This window comes from Cryptomeria japonica, chromosome 5 (assembly GCF_030272615.1).
Source record: "Cryptomeria japonica chromosome 5, Sugi_1.0, whole genome shotgun sequence".
Taxonomy (NCBI): domain Eukaryota; kingdom Viridiplantae; phylum Streptophyta; class Pinopsida; order Cupressales; family Cupressaceae; genus Cryptomeria; species Cryptomeria japonica.
In genome coordinates this window covers 762,563,686-762,577,736 of record NC_081409.1, presented here as the reverse complement: position 1 = coordinate 762,577,736, position 14,051 = coordinate 762,563,686, and positions in this window count along the sequence as shown.

Sequence of the window (14,051 nt, the reverse complement as noted above, 5' to 3'; positions counted from 1 at the left end):
TTCACCTAGGGAATCGTATCTTTTTCTTTTATTATTTTTTTTGTGGCTAAGGGCATTGACTTGACTACCAAAGTATCCCTTTTTATGTAGTTGAATACCCTCGATTCTACTACAATCTTCCATATTTTGTGCTATTAGGAGAGTAATGAGAGCATTATCATCAGTGCAGATATCTAAAGTGGGTTTGTTTCATTGGCCCCAGTCAATGAGTTTAGGATGGACAAGATGTAGCTCATGTGAAGTGGGAGGGGTTACGGGGGTGATGGTATTGATGTAAGCATCCAAGAAGATATCTTTCTCATATTCATAAGGCATTTCATGGAATTCCTCTTCGTCAACGCTTTCGATATCCGAAGAAGGACTAGAAGGGGCACCAATGATAGTAATCTTAGGCACCAGGGTGTACCCGAAGCTTCTGTTGTATCTATAGGAGATAGGATTTATGGGTGTTTTTCTTCCTTTCTCCTCTAGTACCAGGCCGTGTCCTTTGTAACCCATTTTTTCAACTATGGTAGATGCTTTTGGGTACATTTCTTTGGATATTCTTATTGGAAATTCATCTTCTTCCCGATATAGTCATGAAGAGATATCTACTTTGAGGCTCTCATTATCAAGTGGGCCCCATTGCTGGAAGGTAGTGTTTTGGCATTGCATGACTAGTTTTGGGTCCTTTTTTATCTCTTTTGGTTTGCCAAATGACTTAGGAGAGAGAGGGAGGTTGCCTATTAATAAGACATCCTCCAATTTGTATTCTCCACAACCATTGTCCAAGATCTTGATTTGATTATCTGGTTGGGATGATGTGGAGGCAACATTTGATGTGTCAGATGGAGGTGTTGGCGAGGGTCTATTTAGTGGGCAATGATACAGATGCTTCCCCTCTAATAGTTTGCAATATTGAAAAGGTTGGGGATCACCTTTGATAGTGATCTCTCTTTCGTCATAGGGGTATTTGATGCATTGGTGATAGGTGGAGGGTACAGCCTGCAAGGAATGAATCCATGGCCTCCTAAGGAGAATGTTGTAGGGGAGGCCAAGATCTAGTACTTGGTAAGGGTTTTCAATTGTAATGGGGCCCACTTGAAGAGGTAAGGTGATCACGCCCTTTGAAATTATTTCTACATCATCATATGCCTTTATTGTGATCCTTCCCAATGTGTCTATCAGATCCTTAGAAAGTCCCAATTGTTTAATTAATTTGTATGTACACAAATAAAGACCGGATCCATCATCTATCAGGATACGTTTGACCTTGTGCTTGTGGATGAGAGCTTCGATGTGCAAAGGTTTGTTATGGTCTTCATCTACGGGAGTATCTTTGGAGTTAAATACAATGTTCTGTTGGGCAGCAAGGTTTCTAATGAGGGCTTGGAATTGGGTGGCATTGATGTTATCTGGAACGCGTGATTGGAGAAGGGCTTGTTCCAAAATTTCTTTATGGACCAGGAAGGTCTTGAGAAGTTCCAAAATGGAGATCTATGCAGGTGTCTTCCCAATTTGATCAAGGAGATCATATCGACGGGTGGAAGACATGGGTGGGGGGTTTGGTGGGGGAGGGACTCCTTGGATGGTGACTCTTCCTTGGTGTGTAGTTGCATTGTAGTCATTCTGAAAATGGGAGGTGGAAGGTGTGGCACCTTGAATGACTATCCTAGCAGGATTTGGTCTGCTTTGGGAAGAAGGAGAATTGACTCCTTGGATGGTTATGACATTGACATGATTGTCTGTAGGTTCAATGCAACCTACTAAAAAATCAAAACTGATTATGTGATTAGTGTAGTCATAACCCATTGCGTTAGATGATGAGCCTTTTCCTTTATCATGATTCGGGAAGGGTTCCTGGTACATTTTGAGTTTGTCATTATTATTATCAAGTTTTGCATTTGCTACTTTAGTTTCTATCAATGAGATCTTGTATGTAGATCTTGTATACAGATCTTCAGTTTTGTCATTGTCTATCAATGAGATCTTGTATGTAGATCTTCAGTTTCAAACACTTTCGTGTATCATGTCCCTTGATACGATGGTATTCACAATACTCATTTTCATTATACCATCTTGGTTTAGGTTGATTGGGGTCGAATGGGCGAGTAATTGGAAAAACCACTAAACTTGCTTGGACAAGTTTTTGAAACACCACTTCAATAGGCTCAGCTAGAGGAGTGAAATCTCTTGGAGTCCTTTTATTCGATCGGGGTGGTCATCCCTAGATTGAGACATTGTTGTGAGGTTTTTGAGATTGATTTTGGTTATTGAATTGATGATTATTGGTGGTGGATTTTGGGGGAGCAGCCACGGTTTGGACCCGCTCTACATCAGTTATACCATCATTGACCACATTTTTGTTTTTGGACCAGAATTTTGGCTTGTCGTTATAATAAGAGGAAGAAATTTGTGTTGATTTCTGGTAATGTTTCAAGGTTCCTTCCTTGAACAAGGCACGTTCGAGGGAAAGGCCCTTATCTGTCAATTTTTGGAAGGATTTGATACATTAAGATATTAAAGCTCTTGAAAGTTCAGGCACCAAGTTCTTTTGGAATAGTTCAATTTGATGTTGTTCTGGCATGTCCCACTAGAATTTCTTGATAAGATGTCGTCATCTTTGTAGGAAATTGGTGAAGGTTTCTCTAGGCCTTTGTTTTGTATTACATAGGTCCATCATAGAAACATCATTACCCATGTTGTATGCATAGTGGGCCACAAATTTTTCTGCCAAGTCTAGAAAAGAGACAATGGAACCTTGTGGTAAAGATGAGAACCATGCCAAGGCGTCTCCCGTGAGACTCCTGGGAAAGAGTCTACGAAGATAAAGGTCACTATAGGAGACTTCTTGGCATAAGATGTGGAATTCTCGGACATGGTCACGTCGATCTCCTTTGCCTTCATACTTGGTGAATTTAGTGATCTCAAATCTCGGGGATATGGTGCAACTGATATAGATGGGTTGTAAGGACAAGGGCAAAACTCTTCGAACAAGTAAGTTTTCCTTTTATTAGTCCTTTGTTTCATGTCCTTGATGATATTTTCCATGTCTTGAATTTCCTTGATGAGATCTTGTTGTGGACTTGATGAATTGTATTTGCCCCAAGAATTGGATGAACCAAAGAAGGTGCACCACCACCAATATATTGATATGATGAGGAGGTGGGAACGTGGGATGTGATGACCAATGTCACTGGGGTTTGAGGGACAGTTGGTTGCGGTCCTCCAACTGTTGTGACGGGATTGAATACGGCCTGGATAAAATTTGTGACATTGTTGGGAGGAAGGGAAGTTTGTGGAATAGAAATTTGTGGTTGAATAGAAGGAGGTGGTATAGAAGTTTGTTGGGGAATGGATGAGATCAGATTTGATAGTGGTATGGATGGTAAGGAGGAAGAAGGTGGGATGGAGACCACGGTGGGAGGTACCGCGGGTGGCATTGATTGAGCCTAGATGATTGATGGGGCTACAATTGATTGAGTTTGAATAGTAGGTGTAGCACTTTGTGTGGGAGCGAGGTCTCCTTGTGGTTGTTGGGTGAGAGCGGATCTATTAAATTCAGGGAGAAGTTGAGCTCCATGTTCAAGAAAAGTTTTCAGAAGTGCAGTAGGATTGTGTTTAATAAAATTTTCCATCATCTCTTGGTTATAAAAATCTACTAGGAAAGTTTGTACTTCCAGACAAAGTTCATCTTGGTTAACCATGTCAAGATTTTGACTTTGATCTTGATCGCTAGGTTACCCACTTTGTGTATGATCTTGTGTGGGATCTTCATATAGGACACCAATGTCTGGCATGCCATATTGTTGTTGAGCCATCTTTTTCTTTTGGGATCGAGTTGCAACCATACACGATATTTGTGATGAAAAGACTTAGGAAAAATGTGATGAAAGGACTTAGGAAAAATGTGATAAAAGGATTTAAGAAATTTGTGATGGAATGATTTAAGAAATTTGAGGATGAAAGGACTTAAGAAATTTGTGATGAAAGGATTTAAGAAATTTGAGGATGAAAAGACTTGAGAAAGTTGTGATGGAAAAAAAAAAATTTAAGAAATTTCAGGATGAAAAGACTTGAGAAATTTGTGATGAAAGGATTTAAAAAATTTGAGGATGAAAGGACTTAAGAAATTTGTGATGAAAGGATTTAAAAATATTGAGGATGAAAGGATTTCAGAAATTTGAGGATGATTGATGAAGAAGGTATGGTAGTGATGGTTTAGAAGAAACTTGATAACTAGGTTGTCTTTGACATGAATACGACTAAATGGAGGATTGATTTGAATGGCAAGTTGTATGAAGGGATACGACCACCCTAATTTGGATGATAGTTGGTGTTTAAAAGGACAAACTTGAATGTTGATGGAGATGACAGACTCTTAGCTTCTCTCTTAGGCTTATGAAATATGGGATGGATAGAGCTTTGACGCAAATTTTTTTTTTTTTGGACTTGGTGTGGGTAATGACTTGGAAAATTATTTGTGTCTTAACAAATGTTTTTGCAAAGTGTTTGGGGATAGTGATGTGTTTTTAGTCTTCTCTTGGCAAGTATGTATCAAACAAAGCAAACACAGTGATCAAATGCATATTATATCAAAGACACTCGTGCTCATATACAACATTCTTAAGGCGCGTAAGGACAATAGTCATTGAATCGCAATTGGTTTCCCATCTACACTTACCCAGAGCGGACACTTAGATGCTTGACCCCACTAGCTCCCCTCCATGACACTCACTTCTCGAGGCAGCCAAGCATCAATTCCCATGAAAACTCCTCATGGCAAACTTTGTGTCTCTACTAAGGGCCGTAAGAATATGGGCCACTTCAGAGGTTCAACCTCTTGTACCAATGACTAGAAAGTTTTTGGCCACTATGAACAAGGTTTTTAGTAAGTCTTCCTGTTAGGAGCTACCCTTCGAAGTTGTGCAAGCGCAATTGAGGCCTATAGCCCAATGAAGCACCAAGAACTTAGTAGTCACACAAGCGTGATTGAGATCTCTAGGATCCTATTAAGCACCCAATGTAAGAGTAAACTCTTATATAGCCCCAACCATTAACCCTTTCATAGTCAATGGCCTATTTATTATAGTGAGTTGGGAACCCCAGGTCTGGGTGTACTCACTTGGGTCGTTCCCCTCTTACCTTCTCAAAGAGCAAGTTGGGAGGGTAGGCCTGCTAGAGGTAAACACACAATCAAACAAGAAAAGGTTGGAGGGTCTGGATTTTTGATCGTCTAGTAAGACGAGAGCATACTTTCCTACCTTTACGCTTTTCTTAAAGACACATAAGACAATGGTTCATTCCATTTTAATTAATATCTAGGCGCCTAATTTAAATAAATGCACAATATTTGGTTGAATAAGCTAGGTAACTTGCAAAACCACTTGATTAGGAGTTTGAAAAATGGAGTCTTCAAAAAGCATCCAGCAAAACAACTTGATTAGTTTGGAAAAATAGTCTTCAATAAGCGTCCTGCAAAAAAACAACAAAATGACAAAAATATTATTTTTTTTTATTTTTTGGGAATGAATAGAAAAACATGAATAAAAACATTTTTACTAATGACAAATGTGGATTTGAAGAAAGCTTTGATGGGTAGATGAGGTTTGACTAGGTTTTTGCCACTTTCCAAGGGATAGGCAAGCGAAAAATGGGGATTTTGGAGGAGAGATGAAGGAATGGGAAAATTTGTCCGAGAGGGACAAAGAAGCAAAAGTTGGAGATGGATAATATGAGAAAAATTTGGAGGTGATTGGATAAAAAAGGAAGGAGTTATGCCAAACTCTAAAAATAGAGAAATATGGGATTTTGGGCTTCAAAAACTGGATTTTTGGGATAAGGCCTCCAAGGAAGGAAATGTGGAAAATGGCAATGCGGAGAATCTGGTGAAGTTTGGAGGGAAATGGAGTCGAGATAAAGAAGATATGGTGAAAAAATTTAAAAAAATTTACAGAGCAGACACCCTAGATTTAACAGAGTAGACAGAAACGCTAGATTTAACAGAGCAGAAACCTTAAATTTAACAGAAAAAAATAAATGTCAAAGGTCTGGATTTTTGATTGTCTAGATAGATGAGCATAATCTCCTACTTTCACACTTTCCTACGGTCAGATAGATTATATTTAAACAAAGCAGATAATAGGAAATGAAAAAAAATAAAAAAATGTAGACTATAGTTAGCGCCTAAAAATTTCAAACAGATTAACAAAGCAGACAGTAGTACTAAATAGATAGAAAAGTGTCAAAGGTCCTGATTTCTGATTGTCTAGATAGACAAGAGCATACTCTCCTATTTTCACACTTTCCTGCGGTCAGAGTATACAGTCACGCTAAACATAATAGAAAAGTGAAAGGTCTAAATTTCTAATTGTCTATATAGACAAGAGCATACTCTCTTACTTTCACACTAATTATAATTAAGCAGAGTAGATAACAGAGCAAATAATAGATTAGATAACAGGAATTCAAATTCCCATAAAAATGATCGCGCTAATCACAGAGCTATCATGCTGAAACTGAAACAGAAACAGAAACAGAATAGAAACAAAAATAGAAAAGAAGCTGTTGTGCAGAAATACAGAGCCGCTATTCTGTAACCTGCAAAAAAGATTTTTTTTTTTTTTTCTATAGTTGTGCTATTCTGGAACTTGCATCTCACAACTCACAAAAACCTTTAAAAAAAAATTAGTTCTTAGGGACATGGGTCCCACTGGGCACGCCAAAATGAAGAGGGGAAAACATATTTGAAGGTCAAATAATCAAAACATAATGAAATAAACATGTAGAATGCTAAAATATCATTAAAAGACCATTTCACCTTGCTATTTTACCTTCTCCTTCGGATTGAGCTTGATGAAGTGAAGGCACCCCTTGATAATGCTCCACTTGATGTGCTCCATTGATTGCTAGATGTGGATGGCTCTCTAATGTTGTGCACAAATGGAATAGATTTGAAAAATGATAAGGATAAGATGATCAAGTTGTCAAGATGATTTCTTGGGCTCAAAAGGGCAACATAAATTTATTGGATTTCAAGATGTTTAGAATGAAGGGATGGAGCCCTATTTTATAGGAAGAGGAGAGGAAAACGGATCGCTAGGATGAACTTGAGATGAAGGGCTAAGATTTACTTGTGAGCTCACACAAGGTCCAAGAGAGGGTGTGGAGACCAAGAAATATGCCTTAAAGGCATTTCGTATCTCCACACTCCACAAGATGCATTGGAGGAATTAAAAATTCTCCAAAAAGGATATCATGGGGATTGGAGGAATAAAAAAGAATTAAAAATTCCTTGGGAGAGGGGATGCCTAGAGGAATGTGTGATTTTGAAAATCTTACATTCACCTTGGAAAAGAGCATTTAAAGCTAGTGGTTGGATGAAAAGGACAAAGAGTTGACTTTGTGGCTAATCATGATGATTAACCATTAATGACTCATTAGGAGGGGGATTAGAGGAAATGTTAGGTGGGATTAATATTTGTAGGAGAATTTGACTAGGAGAGAGAATGAGTGGAGGGAATAAAAAATTAGAAAAATAACGTTAAGTGAGTTTAGGGATTTTCTAGAAGAATTAATTAAGAAGATGATTTATAGGAATCATGTAGGTTAACTAATTAATTGAAATTAATTAACTAAGAGGAAGATTTGCGAGGATTTGATTTTTTTAGAAGAATAAAGAAAGGGATTGATTTATTAAATAAATCAATCATATGCTATAGTGACAATATTAATTATATTTGATTAATATTGAGAGGAATTTGAATTAACATAATTAATTAATTAATTGTGTGAGGAATTCAAAATAATTAAAATAATTATTTTTAAGTGTCTACAACACGTCCATGTGCAACATCAAATGAATAAATATTACATTACATGTTCATAGGAAACATAATAAATAAATATTACAATTACAACATTATTATGCAAGGTGTACAACGCCTTATTTCACAACAGTTGAGTGGTGGGTTAAAAGGAAGCCAGAGTTTGGGATAGCTATGGTTTCTTTTACCAAATGACTTCAATTTGTGAGGTATATGCTGAAACATTGGAATAGGAAGAGTTTTGGAAATGTGTTCTTAGATAAATTTGCTGCTCAATCTCAACTAGATGATATTACTCGTCAAATTGAAGATCATGGCCTCATAAAAAAATTTATTTGCCTCGAAGCTAAAGCTATGAAAGACTTAGAGGAGTGGGAATTAAGGGAGGAAATACTTTGGAAACATAAATCTTTAGTGGCTTGGCTCTAAGACGGGGACAAAAATACTACTTTCTTCCACAACTCTGTCAAAGATAGGAGGCAAGGGAATCTTATTACTTCTCTTAAGTCCTTTGATGGGAGGAAATTTTCTTCTTCTAGTCTAATTTCTAATGAGGTAGTATGACACTATTCTACTTTATTTACTGAGGATACCCCTATTGCTGAGAATACAGAGGCTCTCATTCTTGATTGAATCCCCCAACTGGTTTCCAATGTGATGAATGAAGAATTAATCAAACCCATCACCATAAAGGAATTAGAGAATATTGTATTTCGGATGTAGAAGGGGAAATCCCTTGGCCTAGATGGCTTTCCACTCAAGTTTTCTGAAGAATATTGGGATACTATTAAGATGGACTTGTTGGAGGTGATGTTAGAGTCTCAAAAAAATAAGAAGATGCTAAGGGCCATGAACGTTACGATTCTTTCTCTTATTCCTAAAAGAGATGGAGAAGATTCTTTGGATATTTTTAGGCTTATTCCTTTATGCAATGTGGTTTATAAAATTATCCCTAAACTGATTGCTGAGAGACTTAAGACTTGGCTTAATTGTCTTATTTTGGAGGAGCAAGGTGGATTTGTGGCGGGGAGAGAAATCCTAGATGGGTTAATTATTGCAACAAAGGATATTCATTCCATGGCTACCTTCAAGGAGAAAGCTATGTTTATCAAGCTAAATATGGCTAAGGCTTATGACTAGGTCAACTCAACCTTTTTGTCCAAATTTATGGGGGTATTTAGGTTTGGCAGAGAATGGTGTGTCACCTCTATTTCTTTCTTGATGTTTATTAATGGGGAGTTGTAGAAGAAATTTAGTGCTTCTTGGGTTCTTAGGCACGGAAATCCTCTTTCCCCTTACCTCTTCATTTTAATGGTTGAGGGCCTTTGGAGATTTACAAAGTCTCATCCTCATTCTCATTTGTAGTTTGTTGATGATACAACTTTGATGGGGCTTGCTAGAGTTAATGAGGCAATTAACTTTAGAAGATCTCTTGACACTTACTTGTAAGCCCCAAGCCAAAGGATCAATGAGGACAAGTCCACAATATTTTTATTTAATACTCCAAGGCCTATACAAAATACGATTGCTAGAATTTTAAGATTCTAGATAGGTACTCTTCGTTTAATTTATCTTGGTGTTCCCATTGCCATTGGTTCTTTATAAATAATATTTTGGCAATATATTCTAGATAAGCTTCGTAGGAGAGTTTATCATTGGACAAACAAACGGTTATCTTCAGTTGTGAGAGTGACTCTCCTCAAATTTTTTATTCAGGATCTCCCTCTCTATAGATGCTTTGTACAAGTTGGCCCTTCCAGCTTCCTCCATGAATTTGATGCTCTCCCTCACCAATTTTTATGGGCTAGTAATCTTGTGTCGAGGAAATGGAGCTTGGTTAAGTGGAGTTCAGTTTGTAGACTAAAGCAAGAAGCGGTTTTAGGCCTTAGATAGACAAGCCTTAATGGATAGGCTCTCACAGATAAACTTTACTAGAGGTTGTGTTGTCATCAGAACTAGGATTGGGTCAAGATACTTAATTTAAGTATTTGAATGATGTTGAAAGTAATGATATTCCTCGTTATGGTTGAAGGTAAGGGGTCTATGATTTTGAATACTCTCAAAAGAGGGGCTAAGGTAATCAAGAAAGGGTTATTTTGGCAATAGAGGCTTTGAGGCACTTTTATGTTTAGATTCTTGGGATGGTTTTCCTCCTATTATTTCCCTTTTTCCTCACCTAATTCCCTTATGCAATATATTTCTCAAGGTAAGGTGGAGAAAAGTGCAAGATTATAAAATCTTCGAGTTGATTAATCTAGTTTTTAAGTTTAGATGGAAAGAACCTCATGAGAGGCCCCCAGAAGGATTGAATCAGGATCGACATGAGCTTAGCAACATTTTGTCTGGTAGGATCTATTTGTCTTTGGAAGAGAGAGATGTCCAGAATTGGGGCCCTAACCCAAAAGGTAAATTCATTATTGCTTTGAGTTACTCGGAGTTGGATAGGTAGACTCGTGGGGGAGTGGGGTCCTCCTGGTGGAAGAAGGTTTGGAACATATTTTCCTAGCATAAATGTAATTATTTTATGTGGTTAGTTGCTCAAAATAGATGCCTCACCTTGGGATAATTTGAGAAAGAGAGGTTTTCAGGGACCTTCCATGTGTTTCTTGTGTAACCATGGTGACGATAAATCTTCTCATATTTTCTTCCCCTGTCCTTTCTCTAGGGAAATTTGACATTGTTGGTGGGTAGTGTGGAATAAGTCTTTCATTCATGTGTCCTCTCTAGTTAAGTTCTGGGACCGACTTGGGAACTCTCCTGCCAAGTCTTCTTTTCTCCATATTGCCTGGGACATAGGACCTTCTTTTATTCTTTGGTAGATTTTCCTGGAGACAAATAGAAGGATCTTCCAAGGGGAAAAAATGTTAAGTCATCAACTTTTGATACACATCATCAGTGGATTGCATGAAACTATTTTAGCAAAATGCGATTCGTTTGATCATGAAGATGTTGGGGATCAGGCTATTATTCAAAGATTGGGGTTGGATGGATGTCTTGGGAATGCCCCCTCTTCTAGAATTGATAGATGGGTTAAGGGTAAGGTGTGACGTGAAGTGTGTTGGGTTCTTCCTCCCTCAGGTGTTTTGAATATACAAACTTGTGTCACACTTTTATAAAAGAAATAGACAACATAAATAAAAAATTAAACTTTGACCACATAAAAGTGGCATTTATGTTTTGAATTCCAAAATGAATATTGCCTAGGACATAGGACCTTCTTTTATTCTTTGGTAGATTTGGCTAGAGACAAATAGAAGGATCTTCCAAGGTAAAATAATGTTAATTCATCAACTTTTGATGCACATCATTAGTGGATTGCATGAAACCATTTTAGCAAAATGCGATTTGTTTGATCATGAAGATGCTGGGGATCGGGCTATTATTTAGAGATTGGGGTTGGATGGATGTCTTGGGAATGCCCCCTCTTCTAGAATTGATAGATGGGTTAAGGGTAAGGTGTGACGTGAAGTGTGTTGGGTTCTTCCTCCCTCAGGTGTTTTGAATATACAAACTTGTGCCAGGCTTTTATAAAAGAAATGGTCAACATAAATAAAAAAATAAAACTTTGACCACATAAAAGTGGCATTTATGTTTTGAATTCCAAAATGAATGGTTCATCTAGAGGTAATCCTAGGCATGCTGGAATTGGGGGAGTTGGTAGAGACAGTGATAGAGTGGTTCAATTCTTCTTTTCCTTGTATAAAGGACACAATTCTAATAACATGATGGAGGCTCTGGCAATCCTTTATAGTTTGGTGAGAGTTTGTATCTCAGGTTGGAGAAAGACCGTCTATGAATCGGATTCATAGATCATTGTTGGAATGTTGAATAGTCAACAATTAGAAGGTGTGATTTGGCAGTTGGCTCGGGTGGCAAGATAGATTCTCAGACTTTGCAGCTGTTTGGATTGAGTCACCTTTTGCTACATGCCTCGAGAATGGAATAAGGTGGCATATTTCTTAGAAAATTGGCTTTTGAGCAAATTGGTCAATGGAATGTTGAAGATTGTGGGCAACTATCATTTGAGTATTCCTATGTTCTTGAGGATTTAGTTATGGATGACATATGTCAGCATGTGGGAGGGACTTAATTGGGGTTCTTTTTGGTCTTTAATCTTTTGTTGTTCCTATTAGCCTTGGTGGTTCTATAATAGTCTTTACCAATTAATAAATTTGTTGCCCCCTTTAAAAAAATAAGAATGAAATAAAAGTTAAATTAAAGCATGTTAAATTAGTTTTCTCAAATTATTTTATACAATTGAAATAAAAAGTTAAACAATTTTATTACAAACATTTTACAATTGATTATTATTATAATTTTATATAAAAAAATTAAATCACTATTTTTTTCAAAATCATGATTTATGTCTTCAAATTTCCCATTGCAAAATAGATTGCATATTTCTAACTAGAATTAGAGATAAAAATTTGCAATGGTATGTATTGGTTGGCAGTAACAGTGAGAGTTGAGAACATTAATAAATAATAGCAATACAAAAGGATAATAAATAAATAAGAAATAGAGGTTGGCCATGGTGATATCCTCCATGGCATCTAGCCTCAATCCCTCCTTTAAAGTGATCTACAAAGATATATTCTCCTCCCTTTGCTTAAAGCCTCAGGTGAGCGCTCAAGCTTCTGACATCACCTCTAAGTTCATCTAACAGACATACTCACAACTTTCTACAAACACACGGCTTCTCATACAGATTGTTTCTTACAATCTCATAACTTCTCATACAAAGATCTCTGCGAAGATGGACTCTGTTGAGAGAGTGCAGAACAAATAGAACAAATACAAACGCATACGGCAAACTGATCACCTATGGAGGAGATAAAGCATTACATAAAATATTATTCTATAAACTACCCACAAAACATGTGAAATCTGTATATGCGATATCTTTTCAAATCTTCTCTTTCTCCAAATCAATCATCAAAACTGGTATTCAATGCTGATATGGATAGCACAGATCTAACTGGAATAGTTGAGATTACAATCTCAAAAAAACAAAATGACCTATGCTTATTTGACGAGTGTATCCCCCCAGAGACCGATTGTCTTTCAATTTCTCTCACTTGTGTATAGAAGTCAACATGAAATCCAGATATATGCCACAACAAATTAAAGATCTATAAAACCTGGGCATTTTGTTTATATACATCTACAAAATGTCATTTTGTTTGTCCTTTTCTGTGTCATCTTAGACCTACTTTATTCTTTGGTCTAGAATACCTACAGTGGATAATTTATATATACTTTATAAAATACAAATTGAGCACTATATTGTACTGATTCAATTTCTGTACTGGTTTAAATTTCTCTTGCATACTGAGTCAAAGATACAATTTGGTAAATAGAAACATTACTTTAAATTGGCACATCCAACCCCTTTGGAAGCAAGGGAGTGTTTTGCGTAATCATCATGCATGCTATTTGAATTAGAGGATTCATGTGTTTCTTACTAGTTGTGGACAATTTTTTATTCTACAGATCTCATTGTAGTTGTGGACAAGTTTAGATTTCATTGTAGTTGTGGACAAGTTTTGATGTTTATGGATTCTATTGACCCCATTTTTGAGAACTTTCAATTGTAAACACATTTCTATTTATACACATATTATAATAAAATTTTATTGACTAAAATTCAATCATTTTCCATTAATGCAATCAACTCTCACATTTTAATTCACCAACCCCCTTTCATTAATGACACCAAATCTTCTACCAATTCAAGAAAATCTTTCAATTAAAAAAGATTAGACTATCTTTATCAAATGTCAACTAATAACATACTCTTGTTGTCTAATCAGTTCATATCATTTACATGCAATTATCACATTGATTATCCAATGTTAAAATAGTGTGACTAAGTCATGCTTAAACCCATTGCTCCAAAGTACGTACATAATGACATATAGTGTGCATCACCACACAATCCATGTTGTTATGCATTGACTATAAGACCCTCATGAATGCTCAAACTTTGTATCATACACTACCACCATACCACTGAAAATTGTCATTTTTGCGTCAAAATTTAAATAGTTTTACTTCTAGGATTTTATTCATCCCTAAATGCTTCCATCATCTTGCACAAATCTTAGAACGAAAAATCTCTAATGTATTGAGCATGAGACCCTCATGAATGCTCAAACTTTATATAATGCATTATGACCATAGCACCCAAAATAATACATACTTTCCTACACTTCACTGCGTTTTCTTTAGCCCTAAATGCTTCCA